This window comes from Nycticebus coucang, chromosome 9 (assembly GCF_027406575.1).
Source record: "Nycticebus coucang isolate mNycCou1 chromosome 9, mNycCou1.pri, whole genome shotgun sequence".
Lineage (NCBI taxonomy): Eukaryota > Metazoa > Chordata > Mammalia > Primates > Lorisidae > Nycticebus > Nycticebus coucang.
Window position 1 is genome coordinate 96383757 of NC_069788.1, and position 14820 is coordinate 96398576.

Below are 14820 nucleotides of genomic sequence, written 5' to 3' on the forward strand. Positions count from 1 at the left end.
GTGAGAAAGCAGAGTCTAGCAGATATTATTTTTTAAAAAAAGATTTTTTTTTTTTGAGGAACAAAACCAAGTTTATTGCTCAGGGTTATGAAAGGGACAGGATTGGGGCAAGGGGACTGAGGAAGTTGGTGACTGTATGTTCTTGGTCATCACTGGATTCTCAGCACCCTGGGATCTACTGATCACTTGCCAGGCCCTTACCAAAGTATTAGGCTGCCTAGCACTGGGAGCAGGGTGCTCTTCCCCTGGTGCAGCTGCAGGGTCACCTGCAAGGTTCGAGCATGGAGGTGGGGCTGCAATTTTGACCTCTGTTGGGGCTGGTACCTTTAGGAAGGCGTCTTAGCAAAGGAGGCAGCTGCCCCCTTCTTCTTGGCTGGGGCCTTCAACAAGGCCAGCTTCTTGGGCAGGCTGCTGCTGACTTTCATCACCACATCATGTCCAGTCTTCTTCCAGATCCCAACTTCCAGGTTCTTCTCGAACTTCTGCTCCTGCACAATGCACACATTCTTGGGAGCGAGAACACGACCACCAGTCAGAGGTCATCGCATTCTTACTCTTTGGGGGTTTGAGAGCCTGGAACTTGAGCTGCCCCTGCGCCATGACCCAGCACACACCAGAAGAGGTGGTGCTGTGAGAATCATACCTTGAAGACGCAAGGCATCATGGGATCCTAGCAGACATTATTAATTAAGGTGACTGGGGTAGCTCCTAAAGTCAGGTAGTAATGAGGCAATAGTGGCCAAGGCAGCCCAGTTAGACAGGAGGTCAAGCAGTCCTACATCTTATTCCAAAGTCAATGTTCTGAACTGTCATCCCAGATCCCCACCTCTGCCTCAGGAGTGGAGATAATGACATCCCTTAAGTCAGGTGCTTTGCAATGTGACACTAGTTCTCCTTGAGATCCACTCATTACCTCCAGGACAATAACCAGAGTCAGGTATCCGCACAATCTGATCAGGGAAATACCACCTCTACTCCAAAGGATTTTCAGGACATGGAGAACACATTAGGAAGTAGATCTAAAGGGTAGTATTGGCCTTGCATGGGACAGCAGATACAAAACTGGGTAAAGGGCATTTATTGACAAGAAAGAGGTCATTCACGACTTGGGTTCAATACTCCAGAAACATCCTAAGATGATTCTAAAAATCTGTTAGGATGACGCCTTAAAGCTTGTACAGGGTGAGGCCTTCAGTGAATTAAGGGAGATGCTAGGATGTTCTTGGTGTGGTATTAAAGAAAGGATCAGAAGGCTCATGAAGATGGGAGTATTATAATTAATTATGTAAGATCTAGAAACATATTATCTAGGGATGTTCACTGAGAGGATCCAGAAGACACCTGTTTAACCAAAACAATAAGGAATGCAATAGCCAGACAGTACTGACAGTTGTTCAGAAATTTCAGGGAAGCTTTTTACAGATAAAAAAGACTGATGTTTTGAGATGCTGCCATAAAATGGTGCTCCACATTATCAGTAGGGTGACAGAATTCTGGAGTGGCAGAGCCTGAGACTCTAATAGTTCAATTATCAGAGCTTGATGTCTATAATGGGCAGCAGGGACAGACAGTCAGTTAAAATGCCTTAACAAAGCTCTCTGGTGTTGGCTAATAGATCACGGTGTTCCTGTATGTGAGATAGCTAGACTGATGACTGGGGTTGCTGACTTGCACTATTTTATTTTTAAAAATTGAGAGCTGCTGAGCAGAAACATGATATCAGTTACCAAAATGGAAATTTGTGGTCTTTATAGTTTCAAGATTTAAGTTAATTCACAGACTTAAAACCCACATATTGCAAGAAAGGCTGCATTTCCTGGAAGAATGACATTGCAATGCTGTTGCAAATCTATATACATATATTAAATATACCTCTAATCCTTTCCTACGGGGACCTGTGGCCATTTCATAAAGTATTGTACACTGGGAGAAGGAAATACACAGATATTTTTTAACACTGTTAAATAGAGGATTTGATCTTTCTGATCCTAGTGGACTCAAAACTTCACCATGGATTTCCAGTTAGAGTAGGTACAGGGAGGCTAGGTGATAAAGGCAATCTTAGCCCAAGTTTACCTCAGTTATTTTCCCAGTCTCCAAGTATATAGTTATTTTAAGCACCTAGGAGGACACTCACTTTGTTTCTCTGACTTGTAGAGTAAGGGCCATTATGGTAGGAAGGGCCAACACACATCCTTGCCCTATATGATAAATGAGAAGTAATCTGCATCCCAGGAGAAATTGAGAGATTTTTACCACCATCAAACATTTAAAGGACACAGAGGTGTTGGTCTCATTATGTCCCTATTCAGCTGACCTGCGTGTGTCCTGAAAGAAAAAAAATATGCACAGGTTATGGCAGACAATATTGTACTATCATAACTCTCACTGCAGCTTACATGTGAAATGATGTATCTTCAATGGAACAGATCAAGACAGCTTTGGGCATTTTGTGTGTAGCTACTAACCTAGAAAACACATTTCTCTAGGTCTGGGGTAGGCTCATGGAATAAATATGACCAGAGACCTGAAAGACAGAATTGAATGATTATAATAGAACCATGTGGCTGAAAATATTTACTGAATGACCTTTTATGGAAGAAGTTTGCTGATTAGGTCTCTATCAGTAAAGATGATCAAAAGAAATTTGCCTTGCCATTTAGAGGAACAACTGTACACATTCACTGTTTTAACTCTCCTGTTGCCTGTAAGATAGTATTTAGAGCCTTCGATAATCTTGAGCATCTTCAGAACATCCCAATATTGTACTTGTCTGCTATATTGATGACGCCATGCTTATTGGAAATAAGCTAAGTTCCCCAGTAAGTATGTGTGTGCCAGAGGACAGAAAATAAATCCTATGAAGATTCAGTGTCCCACCATATTGGTAAACTTTATTGGTATACAGAAGTCCAGAACATGCTAGGACATTTTCCTAAGGAAATACTGTTTTGGTCTACTTTATGGGAGATTGGGAAGTTTTGTGTGGGCCACAGTTAAGAGCAGCTTTTGCAGCAGCCCTGTCATTCAGGCCATGACTCAATAGATCCACTGGGGTGGTAGAGGTCTCATATCTATATCTGATGAAGGTTCAGGCTGCTTCACTCATTGTGGAAAGCAAACAGGATCTGAGAGAAAGAGAGAGAGAGAGAGAGAGATTGATTGGAGGTGCCAGGCTCTTTTTAACTATCAGTTCTCCCAGGAACTAACAGAATGAAAATTCACTCACTACTATTATAATTGTTCCAAGCCATTCATGAGAGCTTCTCCCCACAGGACTCAAACACCTCCCTTTAGGCCCCACTTCCAACCAAACTTTAACATGAGATTTGGAGGGGACAAATATCCAAACAATAGCAAGCTGTATACTATTGGATCCACTGAATCATAGATTGGATAGGCACAGTAGCAATCTGTCATATCGTGGAAATGTTATATCTAGGAATGGGCCTGAGCAGATCCAAAAAGCAAGAGTAAATTTCTTAAAGAGGTGGCCCATATTTGCATGTCATCTGCTTCTATTGCTTCGATGTTTTCTACCTCATCTTTCACTTATCCGTTATGGGGCATTCTTTATGACTAGCTGATAGGGGTTAAAAACTTCAGATGTAGTTCACAAGTGTGTCAATAGAAGCCAGTCAAAAATGCACTGCTGACATTCTATAGATCTACCTAACAGTATCTCTAAGTGACAGTAGTAAAAGTAAGTTACCCAGTGGGAAATTGGTGAGCAGTAAACTTGGTCAACCACTCCACTTAGATGACTGGTCAGGAGATTGGAAGGAACAGATGTGGAAAACTAGGGACAAAGAGGCCTGGTGAGTAGGAATACAAAGTATGCAGATATTACTATCTACCAGAGAACACACACTGCCTGGGAGTCTCTTAACAAATAATGGGGGAAATCATTATGTATGTCAGCCAATCTGTCTCATTGATTGCCTCTATGCTGGATGATGGGCCCAAGAATGGTGTGTTCATGTGGTGGTGATAGAGGCTTATAGAAACTCTCTTTGCTCTAGCTAATGTTACTCTTGAATGTCCAACCTCAGCAGAGACTGAGGAGATCAACCAGACTCTTGGTATCAGGTTGATCATATTTAGACATCATCCACTTTGGGGAAGATGAGGAAACCATAAATTTGTCCTTACAGGAATTGATCTTTAATGTGATATGAGTTTTCCCTCCCTCTCTGCAGTAACTCAACTGGCATACCATCTACAGGTTATAGAAGGCTTGAGTTATCAACACAATGTCTCAGACAACGTTGCCTCACACCAAAGGTATAATAGACAAGGTAGAGTAATGCATAGATGCCCACAGGGCCCACTAATTGTATCTTGTCACCCAGAATCAGCCATTCTAAGAAATGGTAGAAATCCTGTTAGAGGCTCTCTTAAGAAGCCAGCTTGGAGACAACCTATAGCAGAGCTGGAGTGCGATCCAAGATATGGTATATATGTGAACCCAAGGACGAATAGGTGGTTCTGAATCCCTAGTAGCTTACTACATGAGATTGGCAACCAAGTGATTATAGAATTTGTTTTCCACCCTGCAGCCTTACCCTGTATTAAATTAGAAGTCCTGATTATGGTGGTAGATGTGGAAAAGAATGAGTCTGTCAGAAGAAGTACACAAGTTCTCTAAATTTTAAGCTGAAAATAGTATCAATTAGACCCCTTGTGCCTATGGTACAGCAGGGAATAAAAAGTTACTACCTTGGTGAAGGTGATACCCCTGATTATCTTGAAGAACTAGGATTGCTGTACTCAGTGGGGACAAGGAGAAGCATGTCTGGAACCCAAGAGTTTCACATGGGATATCTGTGTCCAGTAACAACATAGTTGTACAAAGTTGTATTGTCCCTACACAGTTGTATTGTCAAGTTGATACATAGTTGTATTGCCACAACTATAACCAATAAAGGGAAGGCAAATAAGGGCTCAGGCCCCTCAAGGATAAAGGTTGGTGTCATTTCACCAGGACACTAACCCCAACAGCGAATGTTCTGGCCAGTGGTGGGAAAATGTAGAATTGTTGGATGAGATCAGAGATACATATTTCTTAAGACTTCAGATCAAGCTATAGCTATGGGACTAAAGCTTGTTTTACTTATTTCCAATCAAATTATGGCTGACCATTACATTGAAGGGGACTTTGTGACATATTGGACCAGTGCAGTGCAATAGATGAGGACAACTTGTTCTTACAAAAATGGGAACCTATATTGTAGTCTGGGAATGAGATATTATCCTATAATGGCAGATCAAAGTGAACCTGAATGGTGCAAGGGGTGAACTGTATTAATACCTTTCATGTGCTACTTCATATTCTTTGGCTCACTTAACTCAAGATGCCACTGAGATAACTTGTTCAGGGTATGTTCCAACCATTTGCATGCAGGTGCAACCTGATGTCATCAAAATTTCTCAACTCTTTCCCCAGCTGCTCTCTCCACTGGTGATCCATAAGACCTTCCGTGTACTCAAGAATGTGCGGTATGGAAGTACAAGGTCCTTTGAGATAAATCTGTGACTAACTGGAGACTGGAGCCAGTGGTTAAATTCATTCCTTTATTTCTTCCATGATGAAATGATATAACTTCTCAGAAGATGGTCCCAAGAAATTGAGCAATCAGTCACACCTAGCAGTAGTCAGGTCTATAATGCAACTGCATATTCTCTCTCTATTTCTTTTCTGTTTCACTTCCTTGCTCCTCTCTCCTGCTCCCTGGGATTGTACTGTCTAATGCAGGCTAGGATAAACTCCTACCTCCCAATCTGACCCACTTGTGCCCTCTGGCCATCCCACCACCACAATGAAAGTTCCCCCCAGTTGCACTTTTACTGAAACAAAGCTGTGTACAGCTTTCCATGCAGCCCGCTCAAATAAAGACCCCTGGCTTAAGTAAATATTTTTCTCAGATCATTCTTATTCTTTCTTTCTCCTTTGACACATACGCCCTCCAGCTATAATATCCTCTAGTCCTTCCAATTATTTTTGTGTCTGTTCATTTCTTGCCATTCAGATGTCATCTGCCTATTTCAGTCCTGGTTATTTCAACAGCTTTCCATTCTCAACATCAAATAACTCTCTGCTTCTGAGCTTTCCTACCTTCACCCATCTTGGACACTGACAAAAGAGCAATCTTCCTAAAACACAAATATAATCATGTCCTTTATCTGCTTAAAACTTTTCAATGGCTACTTATTGATCTTAACATAAAAGTACAAATTATTTATCTTAACAAGTAGATTCTCTAAAATTTACCTTCTATTTCTTTCTAGCCTTTATCTTTTGCCACTTCCTCTCTCACAGTCAGCTCTACTAACACCGAACTACTTTCACTTCCTTACATTGGAGCCAAAGCCTTGGCACATGTTACCCATGGCCGGAAACACCCTCCACTACTTGATTAATGACACTCAGCCTTGAAGGTCTTGGAAGCAACAAGCAAGGCTCCTGGGACATTTTCCTGGGCCTTCTACACTTGAGCTCATACTAGCCATCTACCTTTGCCCTTCTTACTTAACACTTATACAACATCCACACCTTTGTATTATTTGTCTCTGGATCTTCTGTCAGACTCTGGGCTTCCCAGTCCTCATAGCATGTAGTGGAAAAGAAGCACTGGACAAAAAATTGTTGAAAGAATTAACTCATGAGTTAAGTGCTTTTCTTTCCTTTTTGTTAAATGTTCACCATCTTTTTGACTAGGAACTTTCCCAGTGGTAGTTTATATGACTGGACTTTACTGCTTACAGTCAGAGTTTAGGAAAAATAGATTAAATTTCATGCATAGATTCATAATCATTTACTATCCTTCTTCTATCCTTTTATATTTTAAAAATCCTGTGTTATTTATTTTAATACAAATAGTCATCACAGAGCTGAACAAAGCTTCTCTTCCACATTTATCTTACTAATGGCCTTGAATCTTACATGATATCATGATAATTAGAATTTGGACTTCATAGTGATTGACAGAGAACAGAGGCCAAATATGGCTAGCCCTCCTTAGCTATTGAAATGGGGTCCTGAGGGAGTACTGATAGCCCCTTTTCCAACACAGTGCCATATATTTGCACAGATGTGAAATTACAGAAGCAAAACTTCCTCTGCATCTCAACCCTGTTAACATCCATTCTTCAGTAGTTATCAGTTAGATTTTATTGTAAGAAAAAAGGAAACCAGGAACCTGATGGAACAACATGGCAACAGGTAGGCTACATAGGGTGATGGTTAAGATTACAAACTTTTGACTCAGACATTTGGATTTAAATTGTTATTCTGCTTTTAGACCCCTAACTTTCAGTCTCTTCATGTGCAATGGGGAAAATAGTTGTTACTTTATAAGATTGTTGGAGAAATTAAGTAAAATATCAGATGTGGAATTTTTAGCGTGTATTATATTCTCCATTACTCACAGCATCTATCAATGATGAGTTCCCAGTAACCTGGGACAATAAGAAAATATGATTAAAGGAGACTTGGGAACCAGAATATATTTGGGGAGAAGTCAGGGTCAAGGAGCCTGGATAGGTGAGAGGGGATGAGGGAAGTGTGGTTATTTTCTCTAAAGCAGTCTTTATGAAATTACAGCTTCCCATCTGGGGTTCAGAACTGTACACAATCACCTAGGAGCCAACAAGACAGAAAGAAATTGTGCTAAGTCTAGATCTATTATGAAAACACTCAGAAAACTGCAGGGGAGAGATAGCAGGAAGATTCATGGCTAATGCACCTCTTTTAAAAGACTTTCATAACTCACTGGACACAGAGGGATGTTGTGCTTTTTCCTAGTCACAAACAGATGATCAGCAGAGTGATTTACTTGTCAGAAAAAGCTCTAACTTGTCAGGCAGAAAACTTGATGAACTTTTTTTTTTTTTTCCTTTAGTGATAAACCGAATCCGAGGCAATCATCCCCTTTAGACAAGTCTGGAGTAAACTGGAGGTTCATCTGTCATTAATTCATTTCAGTATTCACATGGTGAAAAATACTGCCACATGTGGGATGAATCAAGTAGGATTTAGAGCTTTTTCTGAAATAAGAATGATAAAAAATCATACCCACTAAAAACATGTTAATATAGTAACATGCTCACATATTAAGGTTAAAATTATCAATATAAAGTGAGTTCTTCATTACTCTCCAAACACTTTTATAGCCAACATTTCATTTGCACTGAATAACAGGGGAGATGTTCTTATATTATCCTCATCTTAAAGATGAGGAAACAGTCTCTGAAAGGTTCACAAGTCTCATTCTTTGTCGCATAACTTATAAATGAAAGAACAAAAGTTCAAACAAAGCTCATGCCTCCAAATCAAGAAGCCCCAGTAGACCACACGGATGCTGTTCACAATCTATGTGTTTTGATGTTTATACAGGTCATTCTGAATGCAGGTATTTAGCAGTCAATGGCACAGGGTATGTCTTTAGACAAAGGTACAAGTTTAAACATCTCACAGGCATTTCCCTGATTAGGCCCATGAATAGAATGCAAATACAACTGTAAAACTGAATTCCATTCCTGTTTGTTCCTCTGGTTCCACTCTTTGCCCTCTTCATCCAGACTTGAGCCCTGGGGACTGGCCTTATGACCCAAAACAAAGGGATTCCTCACCTCTGGCTTCCCAGCAATTCATCGAAAAGGGAATTCCTACAGAACGTTGGAGGGAGGGATGAGGGGAAGCCTTGTGTATTTGTTTCTTTCCCCAGCTCTCATTTTAATGGGTGGTCACAGGCTGGCTGTGTCCTTAATAAAGATCTCAGCTTCTGTCCAGAGGCCCACTGCAGGCAGACCTCTGTGCCTCCAGGTTTGGTAATCATTCCCTCCTCTTGCTCCTTCAAGGCCAGGGGTGTCAAGGTGCCCAGATGTTACTGTGTCCATCCCTGCAGCACTATCCCTGTGCCTTGCCTGAACCTGGCCATGCCCTTTTAAATATCTCTTAAACTCTCCTCAGATTGTCTGAATTTGAGCAATCCCTCAGTTGTTTGCTAGGATTCTTTTTAACATTATCTTTCAGAATGAACCTTGTTGAAGGTGTTTATTCTCTAGGCAAGTTAAGTCCAATTTCCCATCTCTTATAAAAGGAAATGAGCCAACATCTTTTTAAATTGAGAATAAGACAAGATGTGTGTCTGGAACACATAGCCTAGGAAGATATAGTCATAGAAACAGACTTTTCTCTCCTCCTTTTGGTAGCAGTATCCATATTTTCCTTTGAGAAACTACCTTCTCTTCTTTCTGGCTCTGTGGTTAGAATGGGACCCTACACTCCAAGAACAGGCATGGGACCCTACCCTGGTCTGTAAGAGAACTAGTCACCCCTAACCACACTGAATAGGTTAATGATGGGAAGGGACCACAGCAGGGAAACCAGAATCATGGCCTTTGCCAGAAGAATCAGGAAGGAGGCTCTCTTCCTACCAGAAGAGGCTCTCTTCTTATCCACCTTTGACATCATATAGAAGAGGCTCTCTTCTTATCCACCTTTGACATCATATAAAAGTTAAAATAACAAAAGGTGGAACTGAGATATGGCAAAGATGTCTTCCTGGCAACGTGGGATGAACATTTGAATTTAGCTATACCTGAACCTGCCCTTGGACTTTTCTTCCCTAGACCAATAATTTATTTTTTCTTAGTTTGTTCTGTCACTTTCTTTTTTTTTTGGCCGGGGCTGGGTTTGAACCTGCCACTTCCGGCATATGGCACTAGCGCCCTACTCCTTGAGCCACAGGCGCCGCCCTGCTCTGTCGCTTTCTTTTTTTTTTTTTTTTGTCTGTGACAAGAGCCCGCTTTATTGGGAAGCAGAGTGCTGCACACTGACCAGCAGATGAAGGCCACCCAAGGGGCAGCTTATACATCATATTCCAAAAGATACAAAGGATGTTTGCTAATATCAGTCAAGTGGAAAACGTACAACTCTAGGCAGCTTCTCCAACCTCATCCCTCTGGGGTCAGGTAAACTCCCATTTTCCTGATAGCAGCTGTGGTTCACTAGAGATAAAGCCCCTCAGGGGTGCCTTCTTGTTTTTTATACAGAACATTTTCTTTAGATTTTTTGAAGTCTTCATTTGTTACTTTCATTCTACGTTCTCTTAAAGCCATCAAACCAGCTTCTGTACAAATTGCCTTAATGTCAGCACCAGAGAGGTCATCTTTAGCCATGATCAAGTCATCCAGAGTTACATCATCAGCCAGGGTCATCCTGCTTGTGTGAATCTGAAAGATGCGCTTCTTAGTCTTTTCATCAGGCAGGGGAAACTCGATCTTCCTGTCAATACGGCCAGGTCTGATAAGGGCTGGATCCAAAGTTTCTATTCGGTTTGTAGCCATAATAACTTTCACATCTCCCCTTGAATCAAATCCATCCAACTGGTTCAACAGTTCCAACATTGTTCGCTGAATTTCTCTCTCACCACCAGAATTTGAGTCGTATCTTTTTGTCCCAATGGCATCAATTTCATCAATAAACACGATGGAAGGTGCATGTTCTTCAGCAACTCGAAACAATTCCCGAACAAGTTTGGGCCCATCACCTAGGTACTTCTGAATGAGTTCAGAGCCAACCACTCTCAAGAAAGTGGCCGAGGTTTGGTTTGCTACTGCTTTGGCTAACAAGGTTTTACCTGTGCCAGGTGGACCATAGAGAATTACCCCTTTAGGGGGCTTTATACCCATCTCTTCATAATATTCAGGATGGGTGAGAGGAAGCTCCAGGAATTAAGGAAGCTTCCTTAATTTCCTGGATTTGGTTGTCCAAGCCCCCAATATCAGCATAGGTCTCCTGGGGTGCCTTTTCCACCTTCATCACTGTGACCAGGGGATCTGTGTCATCCATCAGCACCCCTATCACAGCATGCACCTTGTGGTTGAGCAGGACTGAACAGCCTGGTTCCAGCAGATCCTTGTCAACAAATGAAAGGATGCTGACATAGTGTTCTGAGCCCACAGATGTAGACACAATGGCATGATTGTCATCAATGATCTCTTCCAAGGTTCCTACTGACATTGGGGTCCCCCTCAGATCATCCACTTTTGATCTTTCCTCCTCTTGCTTTTCTTCCAATGGTTTCATTTGTTCCTGATTTCTAATGAATTCCTCCTCCATGAGAAGATAGTCTTTAATTCTCTCTAACTTCAACAATTTTTTTTTTTTTTTTTTTTTGTAGAGACAGAGTCTCACTTTATGGCCCTCGGTAGAGTGCCGTGGCCTCACACAGCTCACAGCAACCTCCAACTCCTGGGCTTAAGCGATTCTCTTGCCTCAGCCTCCCGAGCAGCTGGGACCACAGGTACTCGCCACAATGCCCGGCTATTTTTTGGTTGCAGTTTGGCCGGGGCCGGGTTTGAACCCGCCACCCTCGGTATATGGGGCCGGCGCCCTACCGACTGAGCCACAGGCGCCGCCCTAACTTCAACAATTTTAATCGGCACTGAGTGTGAGGTGTCACCAGTGGTAGTTTACTGGCTGCATCTGGTCCCTTTGTTTTCTTCTTCTTTTTCCCCACTCTGGTTGGTACAGGAGGTTCGTATTTCTTTTTCTTATCCTTGTCATCCTTCTTGCCACCTCCAGGACCATGGCCACCACTCTGACTTTGACCCATCTTGCCTCGGCCGCTCGATCTCGCTCTGTCACTTTCAACCAGAAAAGTCCACAGTAAAGAAAAAACTCATGATTTGGAAGACTTAAAACTCTTTCCAGTCTCTGCCCTTTAGAAGGTATATGATCTTTAGTGAATTATTTTGCCTGTCTGGGCTGAGATTCCTCATCTATAAAATGAGGATTTTGTATTGGCTGCCCTTCATATACCTTTCTAGAGATGCATGTGGAGAAGGATAAATAGTGGCCAATTTCCAGCTGAGCTAGAACTAAAAGGAAATTATGCTTCAGAGTGAACTCACTATCTATTCCCACCACATTCACTATAGCAAACAGGCAGCCACTGCTACCCATCCAAAAGCAGCTATTATTACAATTAACAACCATACCCAATGATCATAATAGCCACACTGATATTCCTAGGAGATCTCACCTCATCGTTTCACTTTAATTCAATCAACCAAATACATTATATAATTTTCATATCTCTCTTCAAATCTAGTCAGCACATCAAATGTCCAAATAAATATTCAGTTCCTACCAGAAGTAAAATGTGCAAGATAGTGTGATTTTTAGCATTCCATCTTTACGTGTAGTCTCCTTGCAAGGGACTCAATTCATTTTCATCTCATTTAAAACAAATGAGTTTTAAAGTAAAGACAAAGGAAAAATTTTAAGAGTACTTAATCTCCTTATTGTTCGTTCATTCTTCCATGACCCAATGACCCATATTATTTCTCTTTATGCAATTTACTAATTTTCTTTTCATAAATTTGTTTTCTGCTATTGCTTTCTCGTGGATGAAAATTTAGTGTAAATAAACTAGGCTTATGTGAAACTAAGTATAATTTGTCAAACGGTTATTGAGAGGTCACATATTTATATACTAAATTTTTTTCACTTTATGTATTTTACCAATTTCAATAAGTTAGACAAAAAAACACTTATGAAGCCCAAAATGTAGTATGAAGGAAATCACAAAAGTAAGAATACATATTTACAAGCAGAAACTCAGTAGACTTTATGTAAAGATGTGTTATTTAAACTACTATATATTTAATATACTACATTTAGATGTGGGAAAGAAACTGTTGTCATCTTTTTTTGAAAACCTCATTCCTAGCAAGGGTGGAAAAGAAAAACCTAAAAAAAAGTGCATAGAAGTTATTTCAGTCTCTGCTGGCTTAAACCGTCTTTTAAAGACTTGGTCAGTTGGTGAGTGGGCTCCAGCGGACCGAGGTTTAAGCCCCGCGGGTAGCCTTGTGGGTTGCCGTATGGAACTTCGGATCCTAAACTTCCCGTCTTGTCCTTGTATGTTCTAGGTTGGGGGCCGTCCCGCATCTAGGGCAGGAAGATGGTGGCTGCAAAGAAGACGAAAAAGTCGCTGGAGTCGATCAACTCAAGGTCCAGCTCGTTATGAAAAGTGGAAAGTATGTGCTGGGTTACAAGCAGACTTTGAAGATGATCAGACAAGGCAAAGCGAAATTGGTCATCCTCGCCAACAACTGCCCAGCTTTGAGGAAATCTGAAATAGAATATTATGTCATGTTAGCCAAAACTGGTGTTCATCACTACAGTGGCAATAATATTGAATTGGGCACAGCATGTGGAAAATACTACAGAGTATGCACACTGGCCATCATTGATCCAGGTGACTCTGATATCATTAGAAGCATGCCAGAACAGACTGGTGAAAAGTAAATCATGTACATTTTTTCTTTAATAAAACTTGCTAGAGCTTGTTTAAAAAAAAAAAAAAAAGACTTGGTCAGTATTTATTTATTTATTTATTTGATAAATACTTGACCAAATTTAGGGTATATGTTCCTCGTGGTACTGTCTCTAGCTTTAGATAACCACAAGGTGGCAGTTTCCACAAGAGGTATGTTCTACAAGAAGGCATCTTCCAAAAGATGACAGCTGTAGGAGAGTAAAGCTTACCTGTCCTCTTTGCAATGAGGAAAGAGGTGAGGCTACCTGGTCCTCCTGGTGCTGTCTTCTGATCCTCTCTTGTCTTTGAGAAGATGTTCTGTCTATCTATTGGGCATCCTCCTGACAAAAGCTGCTGACACTCAATAGCTAGTGTGTCTATGACATGGTGGTCTAGCTGGGATCTATCTGTTACACTTTCTTACCTTGATTCTCACTAGAGTTGCAGGTCCTCTTGGTCTGGCCCTAGGTTTTCCAACTTGCAGCCTCTGCCACAGCATTGAGTTTCCCCTCCAACAGTGAATCATGGTGGGTCTACTGGCTGTCATCTCCCTTCCCTGTTGGGAGCACATAACAATGTTTGGATTTCTTCCCTGCTCCACAGGATTCAGCCTATTCCCAGCTGCCTTTTTTTGCTTAAGTATTGTGAACCACCATGTCTATTTTTCTGTTCTATTGCAGTTTTCCCATTCCAGTGCAGAGGTTCCCTAAAAGGTGGTCTCCTCTCAGAATGTCAAAAAGGAAATGGGTTTCCTTGTTGACCTCTTTTGATTTGATCCTGGGAACTTGTTCTCTCTCTTGCTCTAGCTGTCTCTATCACTTGCCTTCCTCCTAGACTCAAGATGAATATCTATCTACTTTATCTTTCTGCCCAGTAGGACATCACCAAGTAATATGTTTGTCCTCTTTCTTTTGCATGCCATAACTTTTCAATACTTCTTTCTCCGGACAATAAATAGGTTTTAATGATGGAAGGCCTTTGGCAGAGAAATCACTTATATGGGAAAGGAAAGTGTAACTATTTAAATAGGATTCCTGTTATTTATAATATAAAGCTCTATACTATTTTCTAGAAAGGGAGCTGAGGAGGGGCTCAGAGGAGAATAAAACAGGGTTTCTTCTCTTAAATAGCTTTTAATTTTGTGAAAGGGAAAGATGTGATCATGAGTACCACTAGGTAAGGCATAGCATAGGAACCAAATGTGGCCGCACCACTGCTGTGATAAGAGACATGGGGTGAGAGGTCATAGGGCTCCATTAAAAACCTTGGAGCTTTCAGTTTAATTGCTTCTTCTCAGTTCTGCAGGTTAGAAACCACACACAGTTAGAAACTTTATTGGCAGTCACGTCATCTTGATGAAGGGAATATTATAAGAAGACATTTCAATTATAAATATTTATGCACCCAACTTAAATGCTCCCAGATTTGTGAAACAGACCTTAATGGGTCTGAGCAATAGAATATCCTATAACACCATAATATTATAGAATAT

General features: G+C 41.1%; 3 pseudogenes across 2 annotated transcripts; 1 reads left to right on the top strand and 2 right to left on the bottom strand.

Moving 5' to 3' along the window:
• Window positions 1-326: 326 nt before the first annotated feature.
• On the bottom strand, window positions 327-600 carry LOC128594454 (leydig cell tumor 10 kDa protein homolog; annotated as a pseudogene).
• Window positions 601-9794: 9194 nt separating this feature from the next.
• On the bottom strand, window positions 9795-11159 carry LOC128594451 (26S proteasome regulatory subunit 4-like; annotated as a pseudogene). Its single transcript, XR_008382558.1, has one exon. The product of XR_008382558.1 is annotated as a 26S proteasome regulatory subunit 4-like (transcript).
• A 1663-nt stretch (window positions 11160-12822) lies between these two features.
• LOC128594453 (60S ribosomal protein L30-like) lies at window positions 12823-13377 on the top strand (annotated as a pseudogene). The gene has a single exon (XR_008382560.1). The product of XR_008382560.1 is annotated as a 60S ribosomal protein L30-like (transcript).
• Window positions 13378-14820: the final 1443 nt, after the last annotated feature.